The following is a 16,735-nucleotide window of genomic DNA, read 5'->3' on the forward strand; positions in this document are numbered from 1 at the left end:
AAATGTGTTCTTGCTGCTCCTTTCCATTTCTCCAAACCCTTCCCAAGGTCACAATACTGTTATCTGCCTGGCTTTGAGAATCACCCTACTTCGTGACTGCTGTTATCAGTGTCCCAGCCCCATTCCAGGTACCTCTGGGTACGGCAGGAGGGTTTTTATTAAGCCAGATTTTACCCTGGCTCATATTATAGCCACCTGGGTGGGTGGAAACCTTGGGTGGCGACCAGCTTTCCACTACATATACCCTGTCTCTGGCTCAAAGCCTTCCGCCATGTAAAGCCCAGCGTTCCTGACAGCCGTTCCTGCCCAGTGATGTCACAATAATGACGACATGATAATACGTGACCCCACCGTGAAAGAGGTCTCACGTGAGCCAAGCACATCAAATGGGTTACAAGTGTTTAGAAAGCATCTATGGACTACTCAATCCTCATCGTTCATTCATTCAACACTCATCAAACATTTATTAGGCACCCACTATACGTTAGGCCACATGCTAGGTTTCAGAGAGAAAAAAATGATTTGATGCCTTAAAAAGCAGCTAAATTAATTTTCTCTTTGGCAGAGGCTTCTCTGCTCAGCTAAAGTCAAAGCTATTATCCTTACATAGTTATCTGAAGCAGAGGTCTACAAGTGAGGTGTGTAACTGCATGTATCCTGGGGGGTGCACAGGACCATTACATGAAGTGAGAAGAAAATATTAGAATGAGCATTTATATTTGTTTTTGTTATTTGTAATTTCTATATGCATGTATATTTTATGATATATATAGTACAAAGTATTTGTGTATAATTTATAAATAAATATGTATTAAGGGTTCATGCTCAAAATTATTTTAGTTTGCTTTGTAAAAAAAATGGTTTAAATGCTTTAAGTCATTTAAGGTACATACATTCATTCAGTCATTCTCAGATTGTACCAAGGTTACTTTTTCTAGAAAACATGTATACTGACCTTGTGTAGAAGCATGACTCTAAGCAATCCCCAAACCCAAAGACATAGAGGCCAGGAAATAACGCTAAGCCTCTAAATACCCTAAATAACCTTCCTGACCTTTATATAGTGCCAACACAATGGCCACTGACTTTCTCCAAACCTACTAATTTTTGTGTGTGAATATACACTTCTAAACAAACTTTATTTTCCATTGTTTCAGTTCACAGAAAATTTAGGGCTCAGGGGCTTTGAGGAAAAGGAGGTTAGCTAAGGGAGCTATCAGGTCAGAAAAAGTGACAGCAGAAGAAATGACAGTTGACAGACAGGGAAGAAGCAGGCAAATAAACACATCATAACAAGGCTTGGTGAGTGCAGCTCCTGGAAACATTCGGGGACGGCTCCTAACGAGGCCTGACAGTTAGGGAGCGGTCAGTGACCTCAGCGTCGTGCTCTGTTCTTTAGGGAAGCAGATCGGTATTTTCACATTTCAGAAAAAATTCCACCAAAAAATGCTCACATAAAAAACTGTTGCTATTTGAAATAACTTTCACAGAATTACATTTTCATAGCTGCAAGGGAAATGAGCAATCGTGATTCTAAGGCAGTTCCTTTTAGCTATTTCTCCACCTCCTACTGCTCTGTTTGTAGAGAGCTCAGGTGGACACGTTTCGGTGACCCTTTCTTACTTCCAATCGACCCCTTTCTTCTTTTTCTCCACAATGTAGTGGCCCTTCCCTTAAATTGGTAACTGAAAAAATTGGTTCTTCCACTTTTTAAACATTTGAAAACTATCACTCTTGCCCAATTCCCTCATTTAACGTAGGAAGAAATATAAAGCCAAAATTTATTAATTATGTTCCACAAACAAATATTGAATGTTTATATCAAACCACATGCTGAGTAGCACATGCAATTCACACATAGAGGAAATACTGGGAGCTCACAGTGTGTAAGGTCGGGGGTAAGAAGAGAGGGCAGAGGAAGAGGAACAGGCACATCGTCACTGTCCTACAGGAGCATAAAGGAAGTGGCACCTAACTGCTCAGGCGTAGGTGGGGACAGTCAGAGGATGTTTCAGAGAGAAGAGGATACCACGCTGAGGACTGCTGATCAGCAACAGTTTGCCTTTCAAAGAGCTTAGGGAATTCCAGATTGAAGAGATGATGCCTGCAAGGCCCCCAGGTGAAAGCCCCAGAGAACTTAAATGACTCGGCAAAGTGAGGTTTGAGCTCTTGACTGAGCCAGCACTAAGAGCCAAGTTTCTGATATCCATACTTCTTGTTCTGGTTACCTGGATAAGTCCCGTAAATGAATCCATCACTGCTAAGTGATGAAGCCAAGCACACCTGCTCTTCTATAGTGGCATTCCCAAGATTTCCTGCTGTAAACGTGTAACCAAAAACTGGGCACAAAATCTCCTGCTGTTGAGTTAGCTTGAATGTCTTCCCTGCAAGCTCTCAACTGGCTGACGCCTGTGGCCTGGGGCACTGGCCTGCAGGGTATTTCCTTGTTTTCACTGTGCTTTCCTACTTGTGTTTTGAATGGAGAGAGATGTTAAGGCATCCAGTGGCTCTGTCAGATAAGTACTGTTAGGAGTGAAAACAGAAATGAAAATCAGCCTATCACATGCAATAGACAATAAGAAGATTTTTTTCTGGGTACACAGAAAGTGAACATAGATATACCAGGTATTGTGTTCAGCTACAAGATGTCACACACGCTGCTACACCCAGAAAATAACGCAGATACGTCCTGGACTTCATCAAGTTTTCTAGTCTTGAGGCAGATATGCAGTAGTAATCATGCACCAATACGTAGGTACAAATAGTGGTTATGGAAGAAAAATGTTGGAGTATCGTGAGAGTGTGTAAGTGGGACACAGAATTAGAGCCTAAGTCCCTCCTCTAAAAGAACTTAGTGGCACAGTAGGTTAAAGGATCAAGAGATTAAAATATAATGTGATTCATGCTATTAAGTAGAAATTGGGTCCCGTGACAGGACACAAGACAGGGCACTAAACCAATCTGGAGAGAGAGGAATTTGAAGAATGAAAAGCGTTTGGAGAAGATCCTGGATGAGGACTTCAGCACAGGAAGAGAGAAAGAAGATAGAAAGGGCAAGTGAAAAGGCACAGGGGAGGGTGAGGCGGGCACATCCAGGGAACTCTGAGCCTCATACCTGCTCTATCGTATTTCTTACAACATGCATGCCTGTATCAAAAAGGACCTCATTTATATATTGCAGAAGCTTTCACTTCATCTCAGAATTCTATTAGAGGGAATTTCTAAGATTTTTTACTCTCTAATAATGAGACTTTTCATTCAATTTCCCCTGGAGTTCCAACAAAAACCCATTTGAAGTTATCCCAAGATACTATTGGCAAAAATCCACCTGATGGCAGAGAGAGAGAGAGAGAGAGAGAGAGAGAGAGAGAGAGAGAGAGAGAGAGAAAATGCTTAGAAGACTCACTTGTATTTACACCATAAACTGCACCACCAATACCATCCACAGGAAAAAAATGTCACCCCATAATTCTGCTGGAATATGACATTGGCTCGAGTCCCTTGGTGACGTCTGTGTCTTCTTATCCTACAGTCTTTACTTTTTAGACTCTGAAAAGCAGAGATTCCCTCCCGGGTCTCTCTATAATAAAGAAGGTGGTATTTGGAAAGCCCACTAATAAGCAAGGGATATTTTTTTAAACAAAAGACAGGGAATGATACTTATAAAGGTATGATTATAAAATTATTTCAAAATAAAAGGAAATCCCCAAATCATATAAAACATAATCATTCATACCAAAGATAATAAGAACAATAGGTTGAAACAACCCATTACAAAATGAAACCATGACATTTACAGCTGCTGGAAGAACTTCGGAATATTGCATTTGGTCTGCACTGAGACCCAGAGTGCTATCCGCTTAGATGCTAGCTGATGGACATGCTCTGTGATCATTCAGCTTTCCAGACATGAAACCTCTTTCATACAAGGATGTGAATTCCTTCACAACCGAAGGAAACAACTTCTTAAGACCACCTAGTATTTTGCTTTGTTTTTTTCTGATAAATGAATCCTTGGAGAAGGTCTAGGATTTTCTTAGCATCATCTTTTAAAAGCCATTTTAAAAATTGAGTGTAATTCCCAAAGAAAGAATAACTACCTTAAACACAAGGCTATGGAGGATTCATAAATAACTCAAATTATGCTTCTTATTTTTAGTGTAGTATAAAGAACATAAATCACTCCCCTTCTTTGGCTCTGAGAAAGTCACACTTCCCAAGACTCAATGGCTCTGAAGTAAAAGAGCCACATTTGTCCCCCAACCTCTCTCACTATCAGGGCGACAATGGGGCACGAGGGAAAGAAACAACTTTCGATTAGAGAATCTGAAACCTTAATTCAAGAGAAAGATGAAAACTGTATTAAACTACCAGCTGCTTGAAATATTTCCCTAGTGGCCCCTGACCTAGGGTAACAGATACATTAAAAAAAAAATGCACATTTTAAGCAAGATGAAATGAAAGAGGTCCATGTTTTGGTCTCTGATGAGATTAACAACGTTCTTTGGGTTTGTTAAACTTCCTTCAAAAAGTGATAACCTCTATTTATCAGAATCTTGCTTCCAGGATTATGGATAATGCAGAAGCTTGACTCATAAATATATTAATAAAAACTTTAACCTGTTTATGTGCATGTAGTTTAGTATATTCAGAAGAAACCCTGTGGTAATTTCAAAATATGGAGTAAAAGAAATATAATTTCTTCTCATATTAGAAATATTTTCAAACTCATTTTGCTTCTCTAGCTATTTTAAGTGCATAATAATAATAGTGTACTCAATAGATTTTTAAAAATCAGTATTTTAGAAAGCCTGCTTTAAAATGAAATAATTATTTTGGGATGAGTTCTGTCATTGAAAAATCAAGCCAATAAATAATCAATTGTCTATACAATCAAGTTATATCTACTGCATTATAAAAATATTATAATATACTATGCACAGATTTATAGTTCTGAAAATGATCCAGTTGTCTAACGAAATTAAATTAAAATAGTTATTTAAACCATATTTCCTTTAATACCTAACTTTACAAATCGTAATGCATATTAATCGTTTATAACTGAAATATTACTTCATTTTCCTGTCAGTTAATGTTTATATTTTGCACTTACACATTATGAAGTTATATTTAAAGTTTGTTATATTTTCTCTTTGTCATGTAAATTTCTTAATATTAAATAATATAGCTCATGCATACCGAAGGCCAGAAAATACAACTTTCCGTGAAGTAGTACCTTACACTTTTTATTTCCTATGCTAGTTGAATTAGTAAGTACCTTAGCAGGCAGCATTTCAGGTGACCATCAGTGATCCTCACCTCCTGTGTAGTCCCTGTCCTTGAGCGTGGGCTGGAACTAGTAACTTGCTTGCACTGAGCAGAATAAGGCAAAAGTGACAGAATATACCTTCCAAGATTAGGTTACAAAAGCCTCAGAATTCCATACTGTTAGCATGCTGTCTCTCTCTACCCTGTGACAGGAAACTGAGCCAGCAGCCCTCGAAGAACTGAATGCTACCAAAATCCACACGAGTGGACTTGGAAGTGGATCCGCCCCCAGTTGAGCTTTCAGATGAGACCACAGCCTTGCTGATACATGATTTCAGCCCCTGAGAGACTGTTATAGAGAAGACCCAGCTAAGTCTTGCCTAGATTCATTACCCACAGAACCCATGAGATAAGAAATGGGTGTTAGTCTAAGCCACTAAGTTTTGGAGCAATTTGTAATGTAACAATACATAACTAATACAGTTAGGTAGCAAGTTTTGTTTTTTATTTCTTTCCACCTAAATCCACAGAGTACAATAGAACACCACTGAAAACTGTAAAGAGAGAGTTTAAGCCTTGGCAATTGCCTTACTGCTCAGCACTCAGGCTGATGTTCCAGGAACAGAAGATCATTGTTTCTTTGCTTCTCAACTCAGATAAACACAGAAGTTGTCCTTCAAACAAAGGGTAAATATGTGCCTACTCTGTTAGTTCTAAATTTTTTCCATCTTACCTTTAGGTCAGTAAATAAATTCCTCTACCTCCTTAAAGAATCAGGTATTTCATATTTTTAAAATTTGAAATATTACTATGTAATAAAATGCATAGATTATAATGTTTAGTTTGATAAGTTTTGACAACTGTATATATCTATGTACCATCATGCCAAACAAGCTATAGGACATTTTCATCACCCCAGAAAGTTTCTTCCTGCCATTTTCCTGTAATTACTACTCCTGATTCCCTCCCCCAATAACTATCTAATTTCTATCAACATGGATTAGTTTTGCCTTAATCTGAATTTCATAATAATGGATTTAAGCACTGTGTCTTCGATTGTGTCCGAGTTGCTTAGCCTATCATGATGATTTTCGTATTCACCCACACTGTTGCATGCATCAGTAGTTTCTTCTTTTTATTGCTGAGTATTATTTCATTCATGTGGATGTGCCACTATTTGTTTTTCCATTCTCCTATGGGCATTTGAGTTATTTTGAAGTTTTGTTTATTTTAAATAAATCTACTATGAACATTTGAGTACGAGTCTTTTGTGTACATGTTTTTATTTGTCTTGGGTAAATACTGGGGACTGGAATTTCTGAGTAAGCATATGGCTAACTTTACAAAAAACTACCAAAGAGTTCTTCAAAGGGGCTATACCATTGTACAATCCTATTAGCAATATAGGAGAGTTCTAGTTTCTCAGTATTCGTAGTAACATTTCATCTTGTTAGTATCTTTTTTTTCAACCATTGTAGTAGATAAAAATGATATCTCATTGTGGTATTAATTTGAATTTCTCTGATAACTAATGAGGTTGTGCATTTTTTCAAGTGTTTATAAACCAATCATATATCTTGCCCATTTTTCTATTGATTTGCTTGAATTTTTATTGTCATTTGTGTATGTGTATAAATATATATAGACTGGGGGTGCCAAAAAATGTATACAAGTGGACACTTTGGTCAACGTTGTTCAAGCAGTAGTTCGCCATAATCAGAAGTGTCTGGACACTGATGGTAATGACTCTGAGCACCTCTTGTAATTGCAGAAGTCAAATGTGACTTGTATTCATCTTTTGAGTATTACAATTTAATAGTTTTTTCCTTTCTTAAAATGTGTATACATTTTTTGGCACCCTCTGTATTATTTGTATACATATGTACATGTGTACAAACACATAAACACACACAGACACACACACGAAAGATCAGACAATTAAGTTTGTGAACTTTCCACCGTGTAAGAGCATGGTGGAAAGTTTGTAAACTTAATTGTCCTACAACATATATATTCTAGATACAAGTCCCTTGTTAAACATATGTGCAGTTAATGTTTTTTCCAGACAATGGCTATTCATATTCTTAATGGAGTATTTTGAGGAACCAAAAAATTAAATTTTGATAATGTACAATTTATCTTTTTTTAAGTGTTGTGGTTTGTGCTTATTGTGGCCCAGCCAACAAATCTTTGCCTACTCTGAGGTTACAAAGATAGTTTTCTTTGACAAGTTTTATGGCTCTGAGTTTTAAATTTAGGTCTATGATCTTTCTCAAATTATTCTTTTGTTCTATGGAGTGAGAGAGGGTTCTGGATTTACGCTTTTTCATACAGATATCCAATTTTTCCAGCACAATTTGTTGAAGACTTTCCTTTCCACATTCAACTAATTTACCAGTTTTGTCAAAAATCAAATAATGGTAAATCTGTGGGTCTATTTCTGGGCTCTCTATTCTGTTCCATCAATTCGTTTTCCTGGTATTACATGGATACTACACTGTACTTATAGTTTATTGTAAGTCTAGATATCATATGGTATAGGTCCTCCAACAGTGTTCCTTTTAAAAATTGATTTTACTTTGAAATCCTCTGAATTTCCATGTAAATTTTAGAATAATCTAATCTATATCTTGAAAATAGCCTCTTGGAATTTTGAGAAGGATTGCATTGAATCTATATATTAATGTAAGAAGAATGGACAAAACACTATTGAGTCTCTCAATCAATAATAATGTCTATCTCTCCATTTAGTTTTTGGGTTTTTGGTTTTTTAATAACAGTAATGTTTACAAATTGAATTTAAAAGTCTTGTACATGTTTACTTAGGTTTATCCCTAAGAATTTTTGTCACGAATATAAAGTTCCTAAAATTTTACCCTACTTGTAAGCAAAAAAGTTAGCCTGCCACAGTCACATGAATGCTGGCAGAAGACAAAGACTCTGGGTCAGAGGCAAAATATAGTTTATTACTAACAGCAAGATCAGCTGTCAGAGAATCAGCATTTGCACTGCTTCTCCAAACCTCAATTCCCACAAGATGATGCAAAAAGGATCATGTGGTCATGTGATAACTGCACAAGCTTAGAGACATAAAAGTTTTATAATGAGCAATAAGGAAATCTACCTTTTGCTGTGTATGGAGACACTATCTCTGTCTTCCAGAGAAGATATTTCTAAAAAAATATGTTTTGCAAAATGAAGCACCCTTGAAAAGATGGTTCAGAACAAAGACATGCAGTGCCTGCACTGGTAGGACATACCAAAATGAGAGAGATGCGTAGAGAATTAACCCCCCCAAAATCTTAAGTTTTAGGTGGTATTTTAAATGGAATTTTAAAATTTCAATTTCCCACTGTTCATTACTAATATATAGATAGTATTTGTGTATATTGAAAAGTAATAAAACAATGACCAAAATTATCCAAACTACCCTAAAATTAGAAAATGTACTCCTGGAAAATCATTACATAAAAGAGGAAATAAAAAGTGAAATTACAGGGCCAGCCCGGTGGCTCAGGCAGTTAGAGCTCCATGCTCCTAACTCCAAAGGCTGCCGGTTTGATTCCCACATGGGCCTGTGGGCTCTCAACCACAAGGTTGCCAGTTCAACCCCTCAAGTCCTGCAAGAGATGGTGGGCAGCTCCCCCTGCAACTAAGATTCAACAGGGCACCTTGAGCTGAGCTGCTGCTGAGCTCCCGGATGGCTCACTTGGTTGGAGTGCGTCCTCTCAACCACAAGGTTGCCAGTTTGATTCCTCAACTCCCCCAAGGGATGGTGGGCTGCGTCCCCTGCAACTAGCAATGGCAACCGGACCTGGGGCTAAGCTGCGCCCTCCACAACTAAGACTGAAAGGACAACAACTTGAAGCTGAATGGCACCCTCCACAACTAAGATTGAAAGGACAACAACTTGACCTGGAAATAAGTCCTGGAAGTACACACTGTTCCCCAATAAAGTCCTGTTCCTCTTCCCAAAAAAAATCTTAAAAAAAAAAAAAAAATGAGATTACAGACTCACTATGAAAAAAAGAAATAAAGAATATTTTGAGTGTAAACCTAGAAAAGACAGGAAAAGCTGTATTCCGAGGGAAATGTATAGCCATAAATGCCTTTTTAATTTTATTAAAATTAAAAGAAAGGTGAATAAGAAAATGGTATTCATCTTAAGAAACTTTAAAGCAAACAAGCAATATTTTAATCTATTAGATACCTTAAAGAAATAATGCTTTAATTAATGGATTACTAATTTTTTAAAAGATAGAATTGATAAATAAATCTAATTGATAAAGTCTATAAAATAAATAAATACAATGTGGTCTTGATTATGAATAAAATAGAAATACATATGTGTACACACACAAGATTAAAAATTAGCGTCAGAAAAACCTGTGAAGGAGACATTAAAATTTAGAAGAATAGAATTACCATATGATCCCACAATTCCACTCTGGGTGTATATCCAGAGGAAATGAAAATAGGAGCTCAAAGAGATATCTGTACCCCTATGTTCACTGAAGCATTATTCACAGTAGCCAACATATGGAAACAACCTAAGTGTCCATCAACAGATGAATGGATAAAGAAGATGTGAGACACATATTATAGAATATTACTCAGCAATGAGTAAAAAGGAAATTCTGTGATTTGTGACAACATAGATGGACATTGAGGCTATTATGCTAAGTGAAATTAGCCAGAGAAATACAAATACTGAACGGTATCACTTATTTGTGGAACCTTAGAGGGAAAAATATGTTGAACTCCTAGAAACATAGTGTAGAAAAGTGGTTACCAGGGCTGGAGGGAGGGTAAAACAGGGTTACCTGGTAAAAGGTTACAATCTGTCAACTGTGAGATGAATAATATCTGAAGATTTAATGTATAATATGGTGACCATAGTTGATAACACTGTATAGTATAACTGAAATTTGTTAAGAGAGTATAACTTAAATGTTCCCCCACACACAAAGATAAATGTTTGAGGTGAAGGATGTGTTAATTAACTAGATGGGAGAATTGTTTCACAATGTATATATATGTCAACTCACCATGATATACACTAAATATCTTACAATTTTATGTCAGTGATGCCTTAATAAAGCTGGTTTAAATCAATAAATATAAAATAATTATTTTATAATGATTATGAAAGACTAGGACATACAATTCTGTGCATGCAATTCCTCCAGGTTTGTAAATCTAGAGGAAATGGATAATTTTGTAGATAAATATGAGTTACCAAAATTAACACAAGTGGAAAATTGATCATACCAGTTACCACTGAAAACACTGGAAAAGTGATTGAAGAGCCAGCACTGATGAATCACCAGGATTACGTCACCGGCGCATCACTGACTTCCAGCTCATCTTCAAAGAACAGAAAAATTAAATGTCAAATACACTACTATGGACTAAAGAAAAGATATAGAAGTGCTCTACTCATTGTATAAAAGCTGAAACAACATTAACTCCAAATCCTGGTAATCAACATAATCAAATAAAAGTACCGATAAATCTTACTTATATTGAAATTTAAAATAAAGTAGTACAAAATGGAATCTACCATAGTCCAAAGAATAATAATGCATGATAAAACAATATTTATTCCACTAATGCGAGGATGTTTCCATATTGAGAAATCTATCAACTCAATAAACTGTCAAATAATTTGAAGAGAATAATACCAAAAAAAGCATTAGATAAAATTCAACAGTCATTACCTGTAAAAGCATTAAGTAAATGGAACTGAGGAACTTCTTAAATGTAATACCGTCTTTAATAAAATCAAAAGCAAATATTACTCTAAATAGCTAACATTAAACCCAGTTTAATAAAAGGTATTAAGCGATATTATCTATTACTTAATATTGTCCTCAAAATCTAGCAAATACAATACAAACGAAATGAAATAATCAGTATAAACATCATTGGGAGGTGGTAAAACTCTTCTTTTGCTGCAGTTGGATTGCATACCTAGAATTATGAGACTAGTAAAAACAGTAACTTCCATAATGGTAATGTGAGGATGGATACGAAATAACTATTTTTTTTTTTAATTCAGTAACTTTTCCCTAATAGGCAGTAAGAAACTAGAAATGAAAATGACATTTTTATTACTTGCTCAACAGTGAAAGAGTTTATGAAATCACTACAAATAAATTAACAAGAGAGACATATGACCTATATCAAGTATAAAATCCTGTTAAGACATGAGAAGATCTCAACAAATGGAAAAACAGCCTATGTTCTTAGATGAGAAGGTTTAATATTATAACATTTCTCTCAAATGTAATTTATATATTTAATGTTATTCCAATTAGAATTCAGTTATATATTTTTGTTTTGTCTTTATTTTGGAGTAAAATAATCTTAAAATCAATATGGAAGAAAAAATACCTGAGGATACTGCATGCCCTCCCTCAAGTATATAAAGGAGAACATTAAGGGGACTCACCCTACCAGTTATCATAAATTTCTGTATAGTCAAGTAATCAAACCAATATGGTATTGACAAAGGAATAAACCAAGAGATGAAGTGGAACAGATCTAGAAATATATATATGACAAAGGTTGTACTCAATTTAATGGGCAAAAATAAATCATTTAATAAATGATGCTGATGCAATAATTTATCTTTCTGGAAAATAAAGTCATACCTTCTTTTAAACCACGAGCAAACAATTTCAAACAAATTTAAATGTAAAACTAAAGCAACATATATTTTTGTGGGAAACTACGCAATTACATATGTAGTCCATAGGTAAAAGTGTATCTACAGGGGACATATCTTACCAAGACAGAAAAACTACAATTCATACATATATATAAAATATAAATAATGCATATAACATATATGTATGTATCATTTATATTGTATTATATAATCTAAATAACACACACACACACACACACACACACACACACACACACACACATATATGGTGAGGAACAACAAAATCCATTGTTACAGGGTCCACTACAAATTACAATGCTGGCAATAATGTGAGAAAGATTGCTTTTTAAAAAGTAATCTGGCCATTTTAGTTAAAATGAGAAATTATATAGACCTTTGTACCTGTGGCAACTCCTGACACTCTGTCCCGTGGAAATGTAATCCCAGTCGGTGGAGATGCACACACAGTATTGTTTACCGCTGCACTGTGCTGAGAGGAAAGAACTGGAAATAATGTGAGTGTCCATCACTGAAAGAGTCATCGAATATATTCTGCAACAGGCCCCATCACACTCATGCAATATCATTAAAGAGGAAGAAGGAAAGCTCAGTCAAAACAGTTCTCGGTGGGTACTGTTCAGCTATAAAAGCAAAATGCAAACACGTATGTTTAATAGACTATATTATAAAACACAGACCAAAAACAAACAAAAATCCCCTAAGTATAGACATAAATATGCATTTACATGTAAACATATTACATAACCTAACCTCTGTGGTCCCACAACTCCAGGAGCATGATCCATTATGCAAACTGTGTAATTGCTCGTGTATTTTTGTGTGTTGCTTACATTATAGATATAGATACAGATATGGATATGATATGAATATGGATGTGGATACAAATGTACATATAGACATATGATGAATTTAAATATGACTGTATGTACATAAAATACTGAAGCATGAACTTTACTTTGGTAGCATGGTAGCATGGGTTACACTGGGCACGTGGAGGATACAGAATGTCATTTTATTGAGAGAGGAGGAGTCCAAAGGAAAAAAGGAAAAGGCTATCTGTGTACACACACACACGCACACGCACACGCACACACACACACACACACACACAGCCAAAATGCATAACTTTATGCCACTTATACATACTTTAATTTGTGTCTTGTATAGGCCTTAAATAAAAATTAAGGACTAAAACTAACTATTTCTAAAATAATCATCATCTCTGACATGTATGGAGCTTTTACCTTGTGACAGGTACTGTGCTCAGTATCTTAGCAGCATCAGCTCACGAAAGGGATCCTGATTGGATGCCTATGTAAATTTAATTCATGAGCATATTTCTCAACTCTCCACCCCACTTATTCTGTTGAAATCTGACTGAATATTACTTTGTTTATTGTTCATTAATTCATCTGACCCAGGGAAGATGACATTGATTCCTTGCTTAGTATAGCAGATAAACAGCATCTGTTTGTATTTTATCTTTACTTGATGTTAATATTTATCTTCATTCATATTATTTTCCTCATAAACCTTCAGTTAACATTGCTAGGGTCACATAAAAGTCTTTGTTGTTGAGATATGGGTAAGAAATATACACATATATATGGAGGACCACTAGGCAATTACAATACTTTGGTAGTGAAATCCCAATTAAAACATGCTGTTATGTCTTTGGGTAAGTCATAGCACTTTACCATGGCTGAGAATTTTAAAAGGGGCTTTAGTAGTTAATTTTTAAGACCACTATCTCTAAGATTTCCTAATTCTATAATTCTATTCATGAATATTCAGAATTGGAAATCTATGTTCTTTTTTACTTTTATCCTCTAATTTATAACATATGTAGTGGTGTGTGTGTGTGTGTGTGTGTGTGTGTGTGTGTGTGTGTGTGTATTTGTTCTCTATAGATGCAAATTACTCCAAAATTTAGTAGATGTAAAAAAATAACACTTACTATGTAATCATTTCTGTAAATTAGGAAACTGAGCCTGGTTTAACTCTCTGGCTCTTGTTCTCTCAAATGGTTGCAGTCATCAAGGCTCCACTGGGAATGATCCACTTCATAACTCACTCATGATATTGTTGACGGAATTCAGTTCCTTGTGGTTGTCAGACTAACATGTCAGTTCCTCATGAACTATATGGTCTACAGCCTTCATGTCAGTCCTTACCACTTGGGCCTTTCCATAGACTATCTCACATGACACCTAGCTTCATCAGGGCCAGCAAGCAAGAGGGCAATAGAGAGTGCCAGCGTGACAGAAGACGTGATCTTTTGTGACCTAATTACAGAAGAAAAACCCCAGCACCTTTATATGTTTTAGTGGTTAAAATCAAGTCACTATGTCCAGGCCACACCTAACGGGGAATGGATTACATAAGAGTGACCACCCAGAGGTGGAGATCATTGGCAGCCATGTTGAAGCTTCTTATCATAGTGTGTTTAAGTATCATAATATTTCTGTGATATTCTCTAGCATTTGCCTGATGCAGATATTTGAAGACGCTAACACTCTGCGGTTAGAAAAATATATATATAATACCAAGAATCTACTCCCGAAAACTGTATTTTATTGAAAAACTTTACTGAAGTATAATTGTGTGTGTGTGTGTGTGTGTGTGTGTGTGTGTGTGTCTTTTCTAAGAAACTTTGCCTATACTTAGGTCACAGATTTTTTGTTTCATTTTGTGTCAATTTTGGTAAATTATATTTTAAGTAGTAATTTTCATTCTTAATATTCGTTTGTTATCCGTTTAATATCTATAGGATATGACATGATAATCCATCTCTCATTATTGACCTCTCCCCTCCTCCTTCTCTCTCAGTCTCTCCCCACCACCCTCCTCGCCTCCCCTTCCCCCCCCCCCATTTCTCCCTCCCTCTCTCTCTTTGCTTGATCTGCAAGCTGAAAGATGATCGACTTTATGGATTATTTCACTGAACCATCTTTTGGCTTTTAAATTTTCTCTATTGCTTGTCTGTTTCATTGAATTCTATTTGTATCTTTGTTTTCTCTCTTTGCTATGCACACTGGGTTTAATTTACTCTAATTTTTCGGGGTTGTTAAGGTGAATCATTGATTTAGAATTTTCTTGCTTTTGCACATAAAAATATAAAGTTATAAATTTCCCCTCTAAGTATTGCTTTAGTTCTATACCACCAAGTTTATATTTCCAAAATCTCTTAGCCTTTGTTCACTGAATTTACCCATAGAAATATGTTTTCAATATTATTCAGTTAAAAATATCTAATTTCCCTTGTATTTTCTTCTATGATCCATAAATTATTTAACAGTATGTTATTTTCCAAATATTTGTAGTTTTCCTGGATATCTCATTATCAATTTCTAACTTAATTTTTTTCTGCTCAGAGAACATACTCTGTATGATTTCTATTCTTTTAAATATATCAAGACTTGTTTAATTGCCCTTCATGTGGAGTATTTTGGTAAACACACCAGGAGTACTATATTCAAGTATAATGTTCTGTAATTATCAATTGGGTGAAATTATTTTTACAGTATTTTTCAGATCTTCTATGTGTTTATTAATATTTTGTCTAGCTTTTCTATCAATTGCTGAGAGAGTGGTATTAAAAATCTCTTGTGAAATATAGTTCTCCTTGGACTGCTTATGTTCCAATATATTTTTGCTGGGTATGTCAGCACTACATAACTCTGGCCCTTCTTTATCTGGGCCATTTCCTGGGTTGATGATGCCACCGGTAACCTTAAGAAAGGAGGTATCACCACCCAACCCCCAGAAAAACAAACGTGCTTGTTTACTGCATGCTATAAAAGCAGTGGATTCCCCAATTTCAACATTCCTCGTCTGCACTGCACACCCATCTGGTTTCCCTTGGGAACAAGGGAGCAAGTAATATAAATATGCTGACATTTGTGCTGCTTGCTGTGAAAAATAAATTCCTTTTTCTCTTACCCAGGAGTCTGGTATTTTTCAGCCACCATCCATGAAAGAGTAATTGGCTAATTTAACATCTTATAAGTCAAATCCTAGACCTAATATTTTACTATGATTGTAAAATTATCTATTTCTCCTTTTATTTCTATCAATTTTTGATGAAGTAAGAGGCATACTGGATAAACCCATATATTAAAGAATTGCAGGTTGCCTCTAGGAGCTATTGGAAGCCTCTACTATCTGAAGATGGCCTCCTGTTGACTACGAGCAGCAAGTTGGGATTCTCAGTCATAAAAAAAAAATGAATTCTGCAACAACTCGAATGATCTTGGAAACAGTTTATTCCCCAGGAGAGCCTCCAGATAAGAGATCAGCCTAGCAGACACCTCAGTTGTAACCTTGTAACCCTGAGCAGACGATTCAGCTAAATTGTTCCTGGACTACTGATCCATGGGAACTATGAAACAATAAACATATGTAGTTTTACGCTCTTAAATGTGTGGTAATTTGCTATACAACAATAAAAATATTTATAGCTTCTATAGATTGTATTTTTCTTGAAATGTGTCAATTTCCCTGGTTCTTTCTATGTCAAGTAATTTGGGATTCTATGTGGGATATTGTGAGCGCTATATTATGGAGACTCTCTGGATTTCTTTATATTTCTTTGAACAGTGTTGGTATTTTTGGCTTGGCAGGCAATTAATTTGATTTGATTTTCAAACTGAAAACTCTTGCCTCACCTATGGCATCTCAAATCTCAATTCAATTTTTTGATCCTTATGCATGATTCAGAGACTTGGGCAGAATTTATATACATAGCTTGGGCTTCCCCTTCTCTGGCTCTTT

This window comes from Rhinolophus sinicus, chromosome 8 (genome assembly GCF_057876585.1).
Source record: "Rhinolophus sinicus isolate RSI-liver-muscle chromosome 8, RSI-T2T, whole genome shotgun sequence".
Lineage (NCBI taxonomy): Eukaryota > Metazoa > Chordata > Mammalia > Chiroptera > Rhinolophidae > Rhinolophus > Rhinolophus sinicus.